Raw genomic sequence first — 19316 nt, forward strand, 5'->3', positions numbered from 1 at the left:
CTTCATTTCTTACATCTGAAATATTATTCCTTACATGATCATCAATATCTGGAATAAAGTTAGTACAATCTATTTTAGACCACTCGTTCTGAAAATGCTTAAATAGGAGAACATCCGGTCCAGATGCAAACGAAACATAACACTTGTCAAATACACATTTTAAAACCAATTTATAAATGTAGTGTCTACAACGAAGGTATAGAAGATAATTTTGGAGCATCTGGCAGAATGTAAGCACCGTTCACATGACACATATTGCAGGGAATAGTGTGACAACAAACTGCCTGCACGAACTTTACCAAGTTATGTTCTTCAAGTCAATGAACTGTAATAAACAATAAAAACAATATGTTCTCCTCTTGATGATGACAAACTGAGAACACCAATTAGCCTTTCGTGACCATCTCCTGTAATAAGTATTGATAACCTGTTGACAATCTCTCTACCAGTCAAATTCGGCAGTAGTTTTCCGTCCCATTGGACAACTAACGCACTTGCTGCACTCCGAATTGCTTTTGTGGTCTTATGCAACTCCGCTACGGATTTTCTCTTAATATCGGTGAATGGAAGACCTATTTATCACTAGTTCTTCTACATTATGGCCTAATGCTTCTGCCGTCGCTGTCAGAATATGTATTGTTGCTCATCAGTAGCCTTATATCGATCAAGAACAGCAACCTGTCTTGGAGTAATAAAATTAGTTTTTCCCCTTTTATATCTCTTGCAGAGTCTGGGCGTACACAAGCATCCATATTTACATCTTCTCTAACATTCTCAACTGGGGTTTCCTCTTCATTTCTTGAAATGCTTACCTCCATGTCTTTTGGTGTATAAAATTCAACCAAATCATTTTCAGAAGTTCATTTTTCTTTTGCGTTCCTCTTATTTCTGAAGCCGTGCATATCTTTTTTTGTTCTTTTCCCGCCAAACTCATGTCTTTACTTTTAGTAGTGTAAGAGTCATTACCTGTGGAAAAGAGAAATTTTTTCACAGATAATAATTCTTAGACGACTAAAGCTATCTTTAAAACAGTGCCAGATTTGTGCTTCTGGTGAAACGCCAATGTCACATGACTCTCTTCCTATTTAAAAATTTTGACCTGATTCCTTTTGGCTTCAACTAAGCAAATAGGGGTCAAAGGGACCAAAAGTTCAGGTCGAAACTGAGTGCAATTTTTGCTTCCTATTTGAGATAAGTTGACAACAACACCTTTTGGATGCAACCCAAATATTATATTTAACTATTATCCCTATTGTTTAGTCAGCTCATGTTAAAGATCCTTAGTTTCACTCATGGATTCCCCCTCCCAAAACGTTGACCCCTCCCAACAAGAATTTCTCGGCACGTGCCTATTGTACATACATACGTATTGGATGTAATGTGCATACGAATGTGTTGGGACGAAGGAAAGTAAAATATAGGACTAAGTGAGTCTCTCCCAGTGGTCGAAGTGAGACGGTATGCAGTGGTATGCCATACCACCTCTGGTTTTTCAGTGGTGAAGGCATATCGTCTCTAGTTTTTCATTGATTAAAACATACCATCACTGGAAAGTAGATGCTAAATACCATTAATAAATCGATTTTTATACACCGTAATTGACGAATAGCTTTGTACATTAAAAAATTGTTATGTAGAAATATTTTCTAAGTTGACTTCATCCACATTTTTCTTATCTTTTGTTTTTAAAAAATGAGGTGTCTTCAAAGAAGTTCAACTAGTTTATACTTTGATGTGCCATATTAAACTGTTTCTTTGTTATGTATGTGTGTGTGTGTCTTACCTTAATGCATATAAATATCGTGTTTGAGCATGAGCGGATTTAGGGATTGTCTGCTCTAGGGGATGACCTTCCGGGTGTTTGGCATACCCCACAGTCGAGTGGAAGGCCAGGAGTTTTCCCGCAAAAAATTGTTAATGTCCTCATTCGGTTTCTGAACATTTTCTTGTATAATTTTCTATAATACAACATAAGGGGATATTTGTTTTTCAGAAAGTTGGAGGGGATCAGTGTCTCTCCATATCCTCCCTCCCCCTTATGTTACTACAGAGAAGCTCTCCAATGGTTTTTAGTCATTATGTAAATAGAAATACAATATTTTAAGCAACATGCCCTCACTGCGTTTCAACATTTAGATAGTCGGCATGTCGAGTCAAAATCGTAATAAAGCATACTGCCTCTGCTTTTTCTCCACTTCGAACACTGGTCTTTCCTATTACAATATTCATCGCTTGGCTTTGGATATCTAGTGTGTGTTAACCAGAGTTTATAGGTGTTTCTATTCCGTCCCTGACTAAGCAATCTTATGTAATTTGAATTGAATTTTGTCAAAAATAATGAAGGGTTCATACTAACCTTGAAAGTCAGAGAAATTAAAGTAAGTCAGGAAGTTTCAACCTTGAAAGTCAGAGAAATTAAAGTAAGTCAGGAAGTTTCAACCTTGAAAGTCAGAGAAATTAAAGTAAGTCAGGAAGTTTCAAAATATACCGAAACTTAAGAAAATCTGTTATATTTCAAAGAGGGGTTACGGATTTTTTTAAAACTTGCTCACAGAAGACAAGAAGAACACCTCAAAGAACGAAAATAGCTTCAAAAAGAAGATAGCATAAAAGGCGGAAAAAGAAAATTATCTGTAAAATAAAGAAGCTACCTCTTCCGGTTCTAACAGAGAGATTAGAGTGGAGATACATTATACTTTTTGAACGCTTGATTGATTACAAATAAATAACATCTCGCTATCTATTACCGTTTTTACTTTATGGAGATCAACGTTAAAGCCGGCAGAAAACGTCGTTTTCAGCCATTTCCTGTTTGAATAGTGGGATAAAACAGGATGTAGTACCTATACTTGGAACACTAAAACTATTTAAAAAAAACACTTCTTCACTAAGAAGATAAACGTATGTGGCGTACGCAAAAACATAGGTTACATGTGTAAATCCTGCAGTTTATGGCCTTAACGTACAGCAAACGTATAACTGAAAAGGTATATTTTCTACGTAGTTTCCATATTAAGTGTTCCGAATAAACGTACTTTCCGTACGAACGAAAGAACTGTATATAGACGATCAGGATCTCACATACAGATGGCCGTATGTAACATATAGCTGATATATGAAACATACGTATATGTAGTAATATACGGACGACTGTTAGATGTTATGCATCCTGCAATGACATGATTAACATCTAAGCTAGAAAAGTATGTTGCATATGGATAATGTATACTCCGTACAAATTTCCGTAGTAAACATAAGGATTCCGTATATTTGTACAATATACCGCTGTCCGGATAACGAATTTTTCTCAGTGTTGCTATCTCTGATCACTTTTGCTCAATATAAATCAATATTGAAAATCAGAGAATTATGCTTGCTACCATATTTCAAACCAATTTCTAACTCTTGGGAATAAGGTAACAGTAGATCAATGGTTGATTATGCTGAGCCGAAACCCATTTGGGTTGGATTCCCTTTGAATAGCCTGAGCATTTTAACTATGCTCGAAAATGTCTGTGTTCGTGTCCTTGTTGTATTGGATTAAGGAGAAAAATGCGTAAAATTAATATGAAGATCATGAACTTAAATTTACTGGTTTTTGCGATTTTTTTAAAAAAGTAGTAGAGCGTTTAGTGCTTTCTGATTCGATCCCAGGCGAAGGAGCTTAAGGTAGAGAACAACGTGTCCGTGAGATTTTTCAGGGTTCTTTCGTTCCCTCATACGTTCTTGTTCCTTTAATCGCACTTTAATCACCACTTTCATTAATCACCCGCCTCCTTTAGCCTGAGACGTGATACGTTAAATTAAATATTTGTTCTCTCGCAACTACTGTTTAAAAGGTTTTATGAGATCCAAGAACACATACATATGTCCTCGACATGACCATCACACAGAGAACATGTGTTATGGTATCTCCCTTTCTTCTTCTCTCCTCTCCCCATCTACAACACAGGGCAGGTCTAGAGGGTGCTAAACGTTTGAAAAAGGAGTTTTTTTTTTTAGAAAAATTTCCCCCCTAACTTTCACCGAGCCCCCCTACATTTTCGGGCTGCCTACGGGCCTGTTTTCGCATATACACTAAATATAACCAAGAAGGTAGTGGAAGCGACCATTTGGAGAGACGGTAAAACGGGAAGTTATGGCGAACGCGGAGCCTGACACACTCCGCGTAGTACTTACGGGTTAACAATATGTATCATCACTACACGGTTTATACAAAATCAATATATGGAAAATAAACGTAAATTAGCTGGAATATTGATCAGAAACTACTGTATATAACAAACATAACATTATAGAATATTTTCTTTCTGACATCATGTTTACTAGAGTTGTTAGTAGTTCTTGGAACTGTGTGGTATTTGTAACACAATATTCAATTGTATAAGTTAAAATTGTTACCTATGATTAATTAATGCACAATGATTGTTTCATGTTGTGTAAATACAACTGACATCCTGTTTCTCGCATTCATATCTTCTGGAATCTCTATTTTAACAACAACAAAATGTTTCTTTATCAACGTTAATGGAAATAAATACTATGCGTTTCTGAAGAATGCAACAATAGACTTAAGAATTTCAATATAACCATGACAGTCCAATGACCTAATCCTCCTGGAATCTTAGGTCATCGCTGTAATTCTGAATTTCCTGTTTGGAGTGCTTTCAACCCCAAGACTAGTGGTTACGTGAATCACGTGATTTACATACGTCATATCCTGTTTATAGGATTCATATAGGCTACATAGGTTCACAGTCAGATCTTGTATAGTTCTTCAGGTAATTCGTGTGCTATGAAGATAATGGCAAAGACTCCAGAAATTCCAGCCCTAACATCAACACTGGATCAAATGGAGAAGGCGAAAACTTCCATGGCCATCAAAAAAGTATTGAATGAAGAAGAGCCGAACCCAATCACGAAAAGGATCATCAGATTTATGAAAGCAGTTTACATAATATTACTAGTTCTTCTGTTCATTGTAATGGCGTCTGGCATCCGTAAGTATTCAGTTACTTTATTTTAAGCTAATTGAACATATAGAACTCAAAAGTTAGAATTTATTTCATGACATTTTTAATCTAACTAGATGTTGAGCCCAAGCTTTACGACAAACAATAGCCGTCCTTTGGGCCTATCTCGGCCCACTGAACCCTTTCATCTGGCCCGCCTGATCCGTTATTGGAAATGTATTTCTTACGTAATCTCTTGAACTGACTTTAAAGTTTTCCTGGACAATCGACATGCATTTTGAAAATTCTTCCACTTTGGAACATCCAGTGTATCACGAAACACTGAGAAACAAATTCAATATATGCGCGGTCATGTTTTCCATTAACCCTTGTGTATTACCGTGAAAAATATAGCATAGAAAACACCGTGGGGTGCCTGAGAGACCCCAATTAAAAATAAGTAATTAGTGGTATTTCGTACAGCAATTTTATACACATGCATCTTAAAACAAATCAGAAAAGCTAAGTCATATCATCTTCTTGGGATTGTTGCTTGAAGTAACGGGCTTTGACTCTTTGAAACTAGTTTTCTTAAAGCGCAATTTTATTCCCATCCGAAGATGGATGGGTCTCAGAAGGTAACGCCTTGTCTTGGGCCATGAGCATTCATTTATTGGTAGTTTCATTTGGAGATGAGTATAAGGATGTTTTTATTTCTTAATAGAGACTTGGTTACTTGTTTTTCATAAGCTGTTAAAAATGTAACCAGGTTTCAAATTATCTATTGCTTCACATAGTAACCTTATGGAGAAAGAGACAAGATCGCAATGAAGCATTACGTAAGAAAACTTTCTTTTTGCTGCACACCCAACTTACTTCATTATGTCAATAATGAAATAATTTTCGGGAACAATATATTAGTAATTCCTGCCATGTATTGAGCATTATGTAAACTACTAATTTTGCTAGTAAGAAGAAACGGAAAAGAGAAATAATTACATGGGTATTACCTTGGGATTCTTTTACGACCCCAGGGATAAACAACATTTTTTTATATAAAAAGAAAAACAATAGGCAACGATATTTTGTGTAAACATTTAGCTTTTCTTTCGTAAGTAAATATTTTAGTTATCGGAAGAGTTTTTGTGTGCCTTGTGCTGTTAGTGTACTTTGAGAGAGTTTCTTCAGTAAATATGGCTATTCAATTCTTGTGAAAATGTTATATATTGTCTCGCACTGCTCTTGACGCCAGTAAGTCCTCCGTGATTGGCCCACCCTCTGTTCTAATTTACATATGATTGCCTTACACTATAGGTTAAAACCGTGCTTTATTAAAAAAAATCTAATTCTTTACACTTAACCAATGTATTTATTTGTTTATTTGGCTTTACTCACCAACCAACCTTGGCTTCAGTAAAATAATGAAGCTGGGGAGAGATCAATTCTTGGGATTCGGAATCCATACCAAGAACCATTTGTCGTCTCCTATTACCATTCTTGCTCTATGGGAATCAAAATTGTAACTGAAAGTGATAGTTGATTTCCACCGCTTTTGGTTGCAATAATGTTAGAGGAATACATTCCGAAATATAATATATTCTTATAGCACTGAATTCATTTCAAAAGCCCGCTTCTCGCTATCTATTATCATTTTTCACTATGGTGATCAGTGTTGAAACCAAGGATGTTATAAAATAGAGGATCTGTCTATACAACAAAATCGTGAAGCCATACGTCACAGTTTCGCCACGCCCATTCCACCCACTCCGCTCACTAAGATCGCAATGTTTTGAGTCAACATTTATGGCGGAAACGAGAGTAGCCAGTCAGACATGCCGATGGTTAGTTTTTTGGGCTTCATTTAGTTTATAGGGTGAAGATACATATGGGCAGATCCTCTATTGTATAACATCCTTGGTTGAAACATAAAAACCGATTTTTACTACTTCTGGTTTGTTGAGAAAGGTCGAGATGAAAGTTACTCTTAGTATGTTTAATCTATGCCGAAAAGTCATTTCTCTTTCTATCTCTTAGTTTTTGCTCTGGAAGATAAATATTGAAACTGGAAGTAGTAGTAAATATATACTACTTCCGGTTTTAGTAGAGAGATAAGGTGAAGATGATACCTTTCTTCAGGTGTTGAAAAGGTTCTACGAAAACAAAATAAACTCTTTTCGTCATATCTGTTCGTTTTTGGTGTATGACAATCGACGTTGAAATCGGAAATGATTAATTACTACCACTTTCAGTTTAAACAGATGATTAACGGAGAAGACATAACTCATTGTTGGAACGCTGAATCAATTCCGAAAGGTCCATTGTTGCAATATCTTACCGCTTCTGTTCTATGGAGACCAATGTTGAAATGGGAAGTAGTAGTCAATTTCTACTACTTTTAGTTTTAGAAGAGAGATACGGCTGAGGATGGTATCTTTTTTTGCAGACGCTGAATCTATTCCAGAAAACCACTTGTCGCTACCCCTTATCATTTTTTCTACTATTGCGATAAACGTTGAAACTGGGCATGGTTAATTCCTGCCACTTCCGATTTGAATTAAGGGTTATGTCTGTGGTTAAGATGAAACTGGGAATGGTTAATTCCTGCCACTTCCGATTTGAATAAAGGGTTATTGGTTGAGATGAAAGTGGAAATGGTTAATTCCTGCCACCTTCGATTTCAATAAAGGGTTATGTGGTTGAAATGAAACTGAGAATGGTTAATTTCTGCCACTTCCGACTTGAATAAAGGTTATGTGGTTGAGATGAAACTGGAAATGGTTAATTCTTCCACTTCCGATTTGAATAAAGGGTTATGTGGTTGAGATGAAACTGGAAATGGTTAATTCCTGCCACTTCCGACTTGAATAAAGGGTTATGTGGTTGAGATGAAACTGGAAATGGTTAATTCCTGCCACTTCTGACTTGAATAAAGGATTATGTGGTTGAGATGAAATAGGAAATGGTTAATTCCTGCCACTTACGATTTTAATAAAGGATTATGTGGTTGAGATTAAACTTACTCTTAGGGCATAAAATCGATTCCAAAAACCGCTTCTCGATATCTCTTTCGGATTTTGCTGTATGGGGATCAGCATTAAAACCGAAAATCGTTAATTTCTACCACTTTCGGTTTAACTGAGGTTAACGGAGGAAATATAACTCATTGTTTGGACGTTGAATCGATTCCAAGAGACAGTCTATCGGTATTAGTTACTGTTTTTGCTCTGTGGGGATCAACCATGAAACCAAGAAATTCATACTACTTGCGTTCTAGCAAGGAGAAGCGGATATAGATGGTATATTTCCTTAAGACGCCGAATTAATCATAGAAAACTGCTTGCCGCTATCTGTTGTCGTTTTTGTTTTATGGCGATCAACGTTGAAACTCGAAATCGTTAATTTCTTCGACTTCTGGTTTGAGCAGAGAATCAATGAATGAGATGGAACTGATTCTTAGGGCGTTGAATCGATAGCTCAAGTGGTAGAGCGTTGGCTTCGCATTCGGGAGGTGGTGGGTTTCGTTTCCCGCTGCTGACCATCCTGACTAGGGTTTTCCAGGGTTTCCTTCAGTCCTACCAGGCAAATGCCGGGATGGTATCTACTAAAACAGGCCCTGGTCGATACCTTCCCAAATCCTTTCCATTGTTGTTGTTGTTGTTGTTGTTGTTAGATATCCTGTGTAAAATTGTCTTTGAGCTGTATCAGGTAATTGATAAATAAATAAATAAATAAATAAATAAAACATGTCTTCCCGATATCTCTTTAAATTTTTACTCTAATAGCTATCGATAGACAGGCAGACACACGGCTGGACATAGCCGTTCTATAATATTTCCGAAACTTAAGCATAGCGTAGTATGAAAGTCTAATTACTAAGTAGGCACTAATTGCAAGTTTGGAGGGAAGTGCTCGATCTTTATTGATTATTGGAGCGAAGTTTCTCTTTACTCAATTTAGATGTTGCTTTTTTTTATCCGGATACTCCTCCGAGATACCTGAACCATTCTTCAACAAATTTGACATGTGATTAGAGAGAGCGTGGTGAGTGTCGTAAGGGGTCGTATGTCCCGATCGGACATAACATTGAGGAATAATCATCGAAAAACGGGATGCCCATAGACTTAACATTAGAAAAGTATTTGGCGCGCGAATTCTCATTATAAACAACGGAAAATAGAATCCTTATCATTAGAAATAGGGCGAAAACTTTTCGTTTTGTCCTTCGAACACAATTTTTCAAAGTGAAACTCCTCTTTACTCGACTTAGGCGTTCGTTTGTCAGGATACTCTTCCGAGATACTACTGGGCATATTTGTAGGACTTAAACCGAAAAATTTCATTTCATTTTTTCGTCTTCACGCAGAAATTTTCTGCTTTAATACCATCCATCAACTGTAGCCTCTTTCGTTCCCATCCTCTCTTGTCCGCTACCATAGCTTCTAGAACTTCCTTCGTGATACAGTTCCTTCTTAGCCAATGTCCCAACCAGTCTATCTTCCTCTTTTTAATTACACCTAAAATTGTTCTTTTCTCCCGTACTATTCCTAACACTTACTTATTCATTTTTCGAAAGTCACAGCTTGTCTTCTCTATTGTTCTTCTAGTAGAAGCAAATATATGTAGATAAATACTAACAAAAATATAAATAGGTATATACATATATAATTATGTGAAAATTAATTAAGCGTCGTTTTATTTTATTTTTCATTTTTTCAATAGTATATTTGAAATTATATTTGCAGGTATGGACTTGGGAAGTGAGTAAATGTTAAGGATTTTCTCAAAGGTTAGACCATATCGATAATATAGAGGAGGAAGGGTGAAGGTTTGTAAGTTACAATTTGAAGAAAGTGAATTTAACTGTAATCCTGAGCTCTCTGTCTTACATCTAATTGATTTAACAGGTCAATATCCGTGAATCATCATCCTTTAAAAAAAAATAGTACTGACTCAAGAATGCTCTGAATCCACTGAAAACTTTGAAATTATTAGTTCACTCGTTTTCTATTGAAATGGGCGTTTATTTTTCTTTTTCTGTCCTCTCAACGTTTTACCCCTGAATGACTGCAACCCACATAACCCTTAAGCTTGGCGTGATTACATATATGGAGTTGTCTACTTTCAGAGCTATCAGGTGAGTAAAACAAAAATATTTTCTGGTTAGCTAAAAATACGTAGATGTCTTTAATCGGACAGGCACTAGAAGTAATTACAGTTAACAAATGTGTAGAAGGTAATACGAGTCAAATGGCTACCGGGGATCTGTTGAGCTACGCTAATTTCTTATGGAGATTTGAGTTCACATTTTCCACAATATTGACTGTATGACGCTAATTTCTTATGGAGATTTGAGTTCACATTTTCCACAATATTGACTGTATGACGCTTTGATACTATCATTCAGCTCGTCGTTCGTTTATGGTGAGAGGGAGCTCGGATTTATTTTCTGGTAACTGCAAAGGAAATTCAGCTGTCAAATTGGCCACCAGACGATATTAACATTTCGTTATTGAATTCTGCATCTCAATTTCCTTTCTTAGTTCTCACATGATTGATTCTTGGATTCCTACGCCCAATTTCTCAACATATCTCTTCAAACTGTCTAAAATAGTTGCTTTGTTACTTTCCCATCCTTATTTCTAGTTACATAGTTTATAATATGGTTGCGAAACATGGTCTCTTACTCTGAGGGAAGAACGCGGCTAAAAGTACTTGAGAATAAAATCTTGAAGTGAATATTTAGACCCAAAAGGAACGAGAATGGGAAATGGCAGAAACTTCATTAAAACAAGGAAATGCATAATTTATACCGATTACCAAATATTGTTAGGGATATCAAGTCTAGGAGGACCAGGTCGGCAGGTTATGTAGCCAGAATGGTAGAAAGTAGGAACGCTTTCAATGTTTCTCCAAGTGGAAAACGTCCATTAGGAAGACCTAGACGCAAATGGGAAGACAATATTAAGATGGATCTCGCAGAGATAGGAATACAAAATAGAAACTGGATCCACTTGGCTAAGGATAGAAGTCAATGGAGGGGCCATAGTCTTAGTTAGTTACATAATTGTTCTTCCTAGATACCTATCTAATACCATTGCTTTCTTCTTGTTTGTTTACATTTTTCTAAAATTGTTCTTTAGAAAAAAATATAAATATTCATCTTCGCCATTACATATACGTTTATAATATACTTCTCTGATTCGCTGGATTTTCCATTTCGCTTTGTATTTTCCTATACGTATATTATTTTTCTTCCTTCCGTGCAGCTTGTCTCCTCTTTCGCTTTTTTATTCCCCGAATTTCTTCTTGTGTAGTCCACGGCTTGTCACCTCTGTTCTATTCAAAGTACCATACAGTTTCCTGTGCATCGTCATTCACATAGTCTATAGTTTGAAATGTTCTCATCTTCCACTAGTTTCTGTTTTTGTTTTCTGTGAATCGAAATACTTTTCCTCAAATTTTACCGAGTCTACTTCGATCTTTCAACTCTTTCAATCCAATTTCTTTGTTTTCTAGCTAGCCAATGGAAGATAGGAATCTGCGCAGATCCTGTCCCAGATAGAAATTTTTGCGTTACTTAAATTATTCCAAAACATATTCTATATCATTATTGGTATATTTATTTGTCAAAAGTATATATTTTCTTTTGTACCGATTGAAGCGCATATTCTCTGAAAAATAACACTACACAACTGCTGAAAGAGGTTTCCCCATACCCTAACCGCTTTTATGAGTTACTCGTAGAATTAATGGAATCCTTGGTGAAAAGCTGATAAAAAATACTCTCAAAAATATAAAAAAATATTTAAATCATTAACCTATATTAGATATTAAATATTATACTTTGACATGCTAAGGGGCTTGCTCAATCTTCCATACGCTCTTTGAAGAACACAAAACGTTACTGTCTTGAAAATGAAATAAACTCAGTTAAAGGTTAAAAAGTAAACAAGTTATAAACACAATTAAAATTGATACATCAGGAGGATATACTAGACCCACCCCGAAGATGAACTGTACATATTGCAACAGCGCCGAATAAATTTACTGGCGGCCTAGCTTACGGTCAACTAAAGTCCACCCTTTGCGACAACACAGTCCCACACTATATGCGGCAACTTCTGTCCTTTTCGTACAATATGCTTCCCGTCCTTATCTAAGGAATGCATTCAATATGTAGAAAATCACAACTAAATCCATAACGAAAGAAGAAAAAGATTTAATTGAAACTATACCTAGTATCAAAGAATTTACTATTCTCATGAAATATCTCAATTCCTCTTCTTCTCCCTCCTTGACCTTCCACCGTACTATCGCAGTATTCCTCACTATGAATTATAAATGGTTGTATCGTCTTAATTTTCTCTTGTGGACTTCCTTCTCTTTTCCTTTAACTCATCTAGAAACAGGTTGTGCAATTAGACTCGCTTATTATAAATTATACAAAAATGTCTAGGGGAGTTTATCTCTTAATTACCTTAATCTCTCGGGTACGATTTTTTAGATACAGAAATCATAGAAAACCTTTACATTTTATCAGTTTATTTACTAATTAAAAATGTTTTGGTTTATGAAATTCTAAGAAAACTCTTAATTGTTCCTGACTAGAATTCTTAATGTAGTGTGTTTCAGTAATTTATTTATATAACACTAATTGGGGTGGGCTTTATGGAGTTACTAAATCGCGTTCACTTACAAGCTGTTAGTACACTCCTTAATCGCAAATTTCCCATCACTGCAAGAACTTATAACTTAGAAACTACTTAAGTCTCAGTGATGCAATTTTACTCACTTGTTACTGAACAACTATAGCCTATTTTGTGCAAATTTGAGATTTTTCACTTTTGTCCTTCCTGAGATATTAGATGGTGAAGATACACGATTTTCGAAAATTCGCAATTTTAAAAAAATCCCAAAAAATCAAGCATATGGTTCTCAGATCTGAAACTCGTTTGGGACGTTGTCTATTATGTAGTCTCTATGTAGACAAAATATTGAAGGTGAGTCTCATTTATTTCGTTTCAAAATGTACATTCCAAAATGGCCATTTCTAGGTTTCCAACCTCAATGTTTAGAGCTTTTTCTTTTTACGTTCTGAAGTACGTCCCAACGTGCAGAGAACACAGAATGTTGTCCATTCCACTATCTTTCATATGGTTTTGATTTGAACTCATAATCTTTAAAACCTAAAAAGTTACAGCTTTTAACGGAATCCTCTAAAAAGTGCAAAATATGCTCAGACGCCTGTACGAAATGGCTGCTACAAACAAATCTGCGCGGCTAAAAAATAAATGAATACCCGTTTTCAACTCATTGAATGTGGTACAATCTTAGGTTTAAAAAAAATGAAAAATAAATTTTGTCAGCAACCTTTGACCTGGAAATTGGTCGATTTCATTTGGATTGCCCAGTTAGGCAATATGGATAAATTTGAATATTAGTTTCCGTGATAATTATGATTACTAGTGCTAAACCAATAGAAAAAATAATTTTAGAGTGTCAATCTGAAATTTGTTTGAAAGTTGCAATCATTTATGTGTATTATTTTTCTTTTTATTCACAGTGCATGTAATAACAAGCAAATACGTTTTCATTCTGATTATGAAGTGAGGAAACGGAAACTATACTCTTGTAAGTATTAAGTTAAACTATTATACGACTGAATAAATCAAATTAATTGGTAGACTAATTTAATAAACAAAAATTAAATGTAAATAATTACCACTTTCAATGAAGCACGGGCCAAAAAATTGGGGGAAAGTAATCAATTTTTTTTTAAAAAAAAGGGAACTTCCCTATTTATATCTATTGTTGCTTACTTATTTGATTGTTGTATCAGTGAGAGCTCGTGTGGTTCGGGTTCAACGATAAACTGTAGGTCCATGTGTCATATATCCTCGGGGCTGAACGGAAGCTAAACTGAAATTCAATCCAATCAAGAAAAATGTTAGTTCTGTCTGGCTTCAGACAACTCAACCGTACGATCATCATCATTATCATGGTATGTGGGTCTTTTGTCTTGTTCTTTCTTCTTCTTCTTCTTCTTCTTCTTTTTTTTTTTTTTTTTAAAGAAAATGCATACCTAGTTCTCATGCAGCTTAATACACGAAAACTAGATTAAGAGTATTTAGTTTAGAGAAAAGTTTGAATATAAATTTAAACTAATATTAAAGATTTACTTTAGCTTTCATTTTCTTATCAATTTGGACTCCTTCATATACAAAGTTCAATCGTTATCACTAGAGAAACCCACATTATGATTTATTTTTTGTGTAATTATGCTTTATTGTTAATTTCAATCATTGTTTTATATTAATCGTGTACAATGTATAATATTTACTATATATTAAATATTCTAAATATCTTGATCTATTTATTAATATTTTATGCAACCCGTTCCTTTCATATTTAACGAACTTTCTATTTAGTGCATTGTAAACAAATATGCTTTACTCGAGTCCATTTTTGTTTCAACTGTGTGCGCCTTAGAGATGCATATATACAGAAAGGCGAAGTAAGAGATGCTACCAAAAATGCAGAAAGTGTTCAAGTTCATGAGGTACACATAACCGTACAGTGTATAGTTCTTGTGTGCTATTCATTGTTCGCGGAAAGTTTTCTTATTTTCCTTTTTCTTTTCTCCACAGCAAAGGATAACACCGAAAAGTGTACAGAAATAAAAATTAGCTTTTCATTGTAGCATTGTTATGTTGTCAATGATTTTGCATTGTAAATTTTGGTTTTAAAAAATATTATTAATACAGTATGTTAAACCTGCAGTTAAACAGAGTTTTCCAAGAATTGTGCTATATATTTTAAATTATGCTTTATGCTTCATTTTCTAAAATTATGCTTTTAAAATTAGTTTCTTCTGGGACCTTAGACAACCACAACCATGTTTAAGGTACCAACCATATGTCTAAATTGCTATTATGCTTTTTATGCTTTTGGGTTGCTCTAGTTATCAAATTTAATTCTCTTCGAAATAAAATGTATACAATTCAGAAGATACAAGACCTTCAGAAGACCCCCCCCCAAAAAAAAAATCTAAGGCGTTTTTGTTGTTAAAAATTCACATTATAGCAGTATACCTAAGTCAAATTGATAGACGGACAATAATATTTGGATAAATACTTCAAATGATCTAATATAGGCCTAATGTTTAAAATACAATAGAAAACCACTAGCTCGATTCCTGATATCTCGACTTCCGTATAATTTGACGATCACTTTTTCTTTTAATCGTTAAATGATTTCTGTTGGTTATACAGAACATAATCTTTGAAATAATGTGGTGGTTTATTAATAGTCAGACTGTAATAGCTTCTAACATCGCCTATATGGTGTAAGTGAGGAATAAATTAGTGTGAAACACAGTCTAAAATCATGAGGTGTTTTTCTACAAAGAACTACTTATTTCTTGAGTTGAGTTAATTTTGAGTTTAACGTCCCGTTCAGCAGCGAGGCTATATGAGAGCTCCCACCGGGAATCGAACCCGGGTCTCCCACACCAAAGGCGCGTACGCTAACCGCTTAGCCACGAAGGAGCCCTTACTCATTTCTTCTGATTTTTATGTAAGTTTTGTTTTGGCTTTTTCTTTAAAAAAATCTTTTAATCATTATTTTAGGTTTGTTTATATTGTACTTCTCTATGCCATGTGTTGTGCAAAAACTTCCATTAGAGTAGTAAGTAGAAATATTGAGCTGTAAATAACATACCCTTCATTTCGTAAAACTAGACATTTTCAGTAACTCGTCACCCTCAGAGTCCACATTAGGACGAGTTTGCGGAACTCTACTATGAAAGCATTCGTCGTTTAAGATGTAAAACATCATATGTCCAATTTGTTAGTTTTTCACAAGACGAAAAAACATCATTATATCTATTCACAATATTAATATTTATTGGGAATATTGTGCCTTCTAAAAAGTGCGTTATCCTAAAAAAAAAAAAAAAAAAAAAAAAAAACGCTGCGCCATACGAGGTATCACCTGAAGCAGGGCCCTTACGTAGGCGGGGTGACCGGGGCTATCGCCCCGGGCGCAGCTACCATGCGGCTGCCGGGGCCACAAATCAACAAAATTCAAGGAATTCAGATTATGTTGGTAAATGATTTTTTTAAAAAATAATATTAATTCAGATATTTTAATAATGATCAGGCCACGACTAAGTAAAATTTATTTATTTATTTATTTATTTCATAAGGACAATACAATAGGCTTAATGCCTAGTTATAGTATCGTGTACATAATTATCTAACATACACTATTATACATACATTATTATACATACACAAATATAGGTCATTTAATTATGCAGAAGTTATTACCTGACAATTGTTTTGAACTTGTTTTCGGACATTACTAAATACATCTACTACATGAAATCTAATTATTTCGTTACATGAAGCACACATTCTTCACAGAGGAGACTTACGTAATATGTTAGTTCTTGCTTTTCTACAATAGAATGTCCCAATATTTGCTGTTTTAGTTTTACCTATTGGAACACGTAATAGTACTTCTGAAATTAATTCTGGACAAAGATCAACAGATCAACAGATCAACAGATCAAAACAGATCTTTTTTCTAATGTTTGAAAACTAAAATTCGTTACTATGTTTTCATAGGGGACATCCCGTTTTTCTTGTATGCAAGCAATTTTAAAAATTTAAACGGTATATTTTCTACTGCATCAGAGTATTTAGTGACCTTTGGTGTCCAAACAGTACAACAGTATTCTAATTTTGACCTCACATACGAAACATACAACCTTGTAAATGTTGATTATTTGTAGAAATCCTGTCCTATCCTATAAAGTAAACCTAGGTTTCTATATGCACTACTCGTTATTTCGTCAATGTTTCGAGCAAAGGTTAATGTGCTATCAAATTTAACTCTTAAATCTTTGATAGTATTTGGGGTAGACAAGGAAGTGAGACTTATTGTATAGGTAAAGTTAATTGGATTTTCTTTCCTCTTAAAAGATACTGATTTACATTTGGACTCATTCAGGATCTAATTTATTCTTATCACAGCATGTTTAAACTCTCTGTAGATTCTGTTGAAGTTTCACGCAGTCTTCAATTGAACTTACTTTGGAGTATAATTTGAGATCGTCGGCAAAAAGAACTTGAGAAGTTTTAATATACAGAGGAATATCATTAATGACAGGAAGAAACAACAGGAGACCTAGATTAAACCCTTGAGGGACTTCCGATAGAATATTGAACTTGAAAGTTATCAGTAATGTAAAACACCATCTAGAATTATTTAACTGAAAATCTCTCCAGCCCTTTCTGAGTTTTGGTTTTAAATCTTGGAACAATATTTGTATCGTTATTTGTATATTCTATGCTATTACTATGTTGATTTGTATCAAGTTCAAAATAAACAAGAATAGCTCTTGATTTCAAAAATTTAAAACCATGTTTTCATTGACTTTTACCTACAAAAGCCATTCACTTTTAAATAAAATGACATAATACTAACTTACATTCCATATTTAAATCTAGAAGTACAGAATAAACTCTAGTTGTTTCACATAACACACTGGGAGAAGGGGCGCCTTGGAATTCTCGCCCCGGGCGCTTACAACCCACGCAACGGGCCTGACCTGAAGATTCCAACAATCGACATGCAAGCCAACAGTATAATCAATCGATTGTTTCTCAGCAATTGATTTCTTGTGACGTACGAAGGTTTCCTAGAGCTTGAGTTATTGTTTTCTCATAAGGTTTATGCCATAACTGAAAATAGCATAAATTGAACATACATCTTAAACGGGGATACTTTAAGATGCAAAATGGTTAGCAAAACAAGCGGTGTATGTTTTCTAGTGTGCAAACACTGACTTTGTGGACGTATTGAAGTAACTACATCTAAGCTAGTGTATCGAACATTGTACAAAATGTCGGAAAATTTTCCAAATAAAAAGTGAAATTTTGTAATTTTGACTATAGTTATTGCGCTTATACGAAACTGTCTTTCTTCCTCAAACTTTTTATTGTGTATATTACCTTTTTACAGGATCATGACATGGAAGTTATAATCATGTAATGTAAACGAAGTTACATATCGTGAGGGTGCAAAGATACGTCAAACGAGCCATCATGTTTTGCACACGTCATAGTATATGCAGATGGAAGATTCTCATTGGTCAGGTACATCTGAGTTGTGATTTCAGTAATCACAGCGATCTTGTATTAGATACAAGTATTTTGTTTCCCCATGATCTTGTACAAAATGTTTACTAACATCGGAATAAATACAACTTGAATATGTGCTGAAGACTATTTCATTTACTGCCCATATATATGTATATATACTAGTACCATTATCTACTTGATCTACCATTCTTCATTTTTGCGTATTGCGTATATTTGAAGTCCGAACCAAAGAGATGTTCGACACTTCTTGAATTATTAAAGTCTGACAACGCTATCATCTTGATGTTTGCGTTAGAAGTCTGCACTGGCCGGACATTTTAGCCTGGGCTCGGCCCGTCCTGTGAATTTATAATGTGAGGCCCGACCCGAGTCCGAAATATGTTTTAGCATTTAGATCCGAGCTTGTGTGATAATCAAATGAGCCCGAAATAAGCCCGAATTACAGAAACCTAATGATTAACGCAAAATTAGATTTTAATTTATAGCTCTTAACGGGTTAATTTTGCAGTTGTGCTTTAAATTCTCTAGAAAGAACGGTCCAGATGTATCGTTGTACAGTATATTTACAAAGTTAGGGCCGAGAAGGCCCGACAAATATGGTTGTATATTTACGGGCCCGAAGTGTTATATGCTTTGTAGGCCCGAGCCCAAGTCAGCGGGCCGGGTCGGACCTAAGCCTGCGGCCTCAGCCCGAGCTCGTGCAGACCTCTAGTTGGCGTGAGTTTTGAAGTTGTAACTAAAAAAGTGTTTGATGTTGAAATAAAGTCTAACAGTGCTTTCAACTTGATTATCACGTGAAACGTTTTACGTTGGAATAGTAGGGGCTCTGCACTTATACCGACTAAACTGTCGGTTGGAAAATATCAAATTTCACCATACTTCCATGAACTAAGACGTGATTCTCCTGAGTTGTGTCAGGGTTGCTAGGCAGTCTTTTCTTAAATTGTCACAGGTGTTTTCTCTCTTACGAGAGTGAGTGCCCGTCGTACTAGCTTGCACATTACTTCAAGCATGGGCGTAATTTGGGGAGGGCAGGGAGCAGTTCCCCTCAAGTTTGAAACTTCGTTTTGTTTTTAAATGTATAGTAAAACCCGTGAAACTCTTGTGTCGGTGAACAATCTTCCCTCCCCTGCAAAATCTGAAATGAGGCTACTGAGTTCAAGATACGATATTGAATCGGGAATTAAAAAAATTA

The 19316-nt window shown here is 35.2% G+C and overlaps 1 long non-coding RNA gene across 2 annotated transcripts; it reads left to right on the top strand.

Annotated features, from left to right (window-relative positions):
- The first annotated feature begins 4621 nt into the window (after positions 1-4621).
- Positions 4622-18231, top strand: LOC145675579 (uncharacterized). 2 transcript variants are annotated; one of them, XR_014129159.1, is made up of 3 exons: positions 4622-5000; positions 13516-13583; positions 17982-18231. It is a non-coding gene; the product is annotated as an uncharacterized LOC145675579 (long non-coding RNA). The 2 variants fall into 2 exon arrangements; XR_014129160.1 differs by lacking the exons at positions 13516-13583; positions 17982-18231 and adding an exon at positions 9695-9907.
- The last annotated feature ends 1085 nt before the right edge of the window (positions 18232-19316 follow it).

Source organism: Thermobia domestica, chromosome 18 (assembly GCF_964235325.1).
Source record: "Thermobia domestica chromosome 18, izTheDome1.hap1.1, whole genome shotgun sequence".
Classification (NCBI taxonomy): domain Eukaryota; kingdom Metazoa; phylum Arthropoda; class Insecta; order Zygentoma; family Lepismatidae; genus Thermobia; species Thermobia domestica.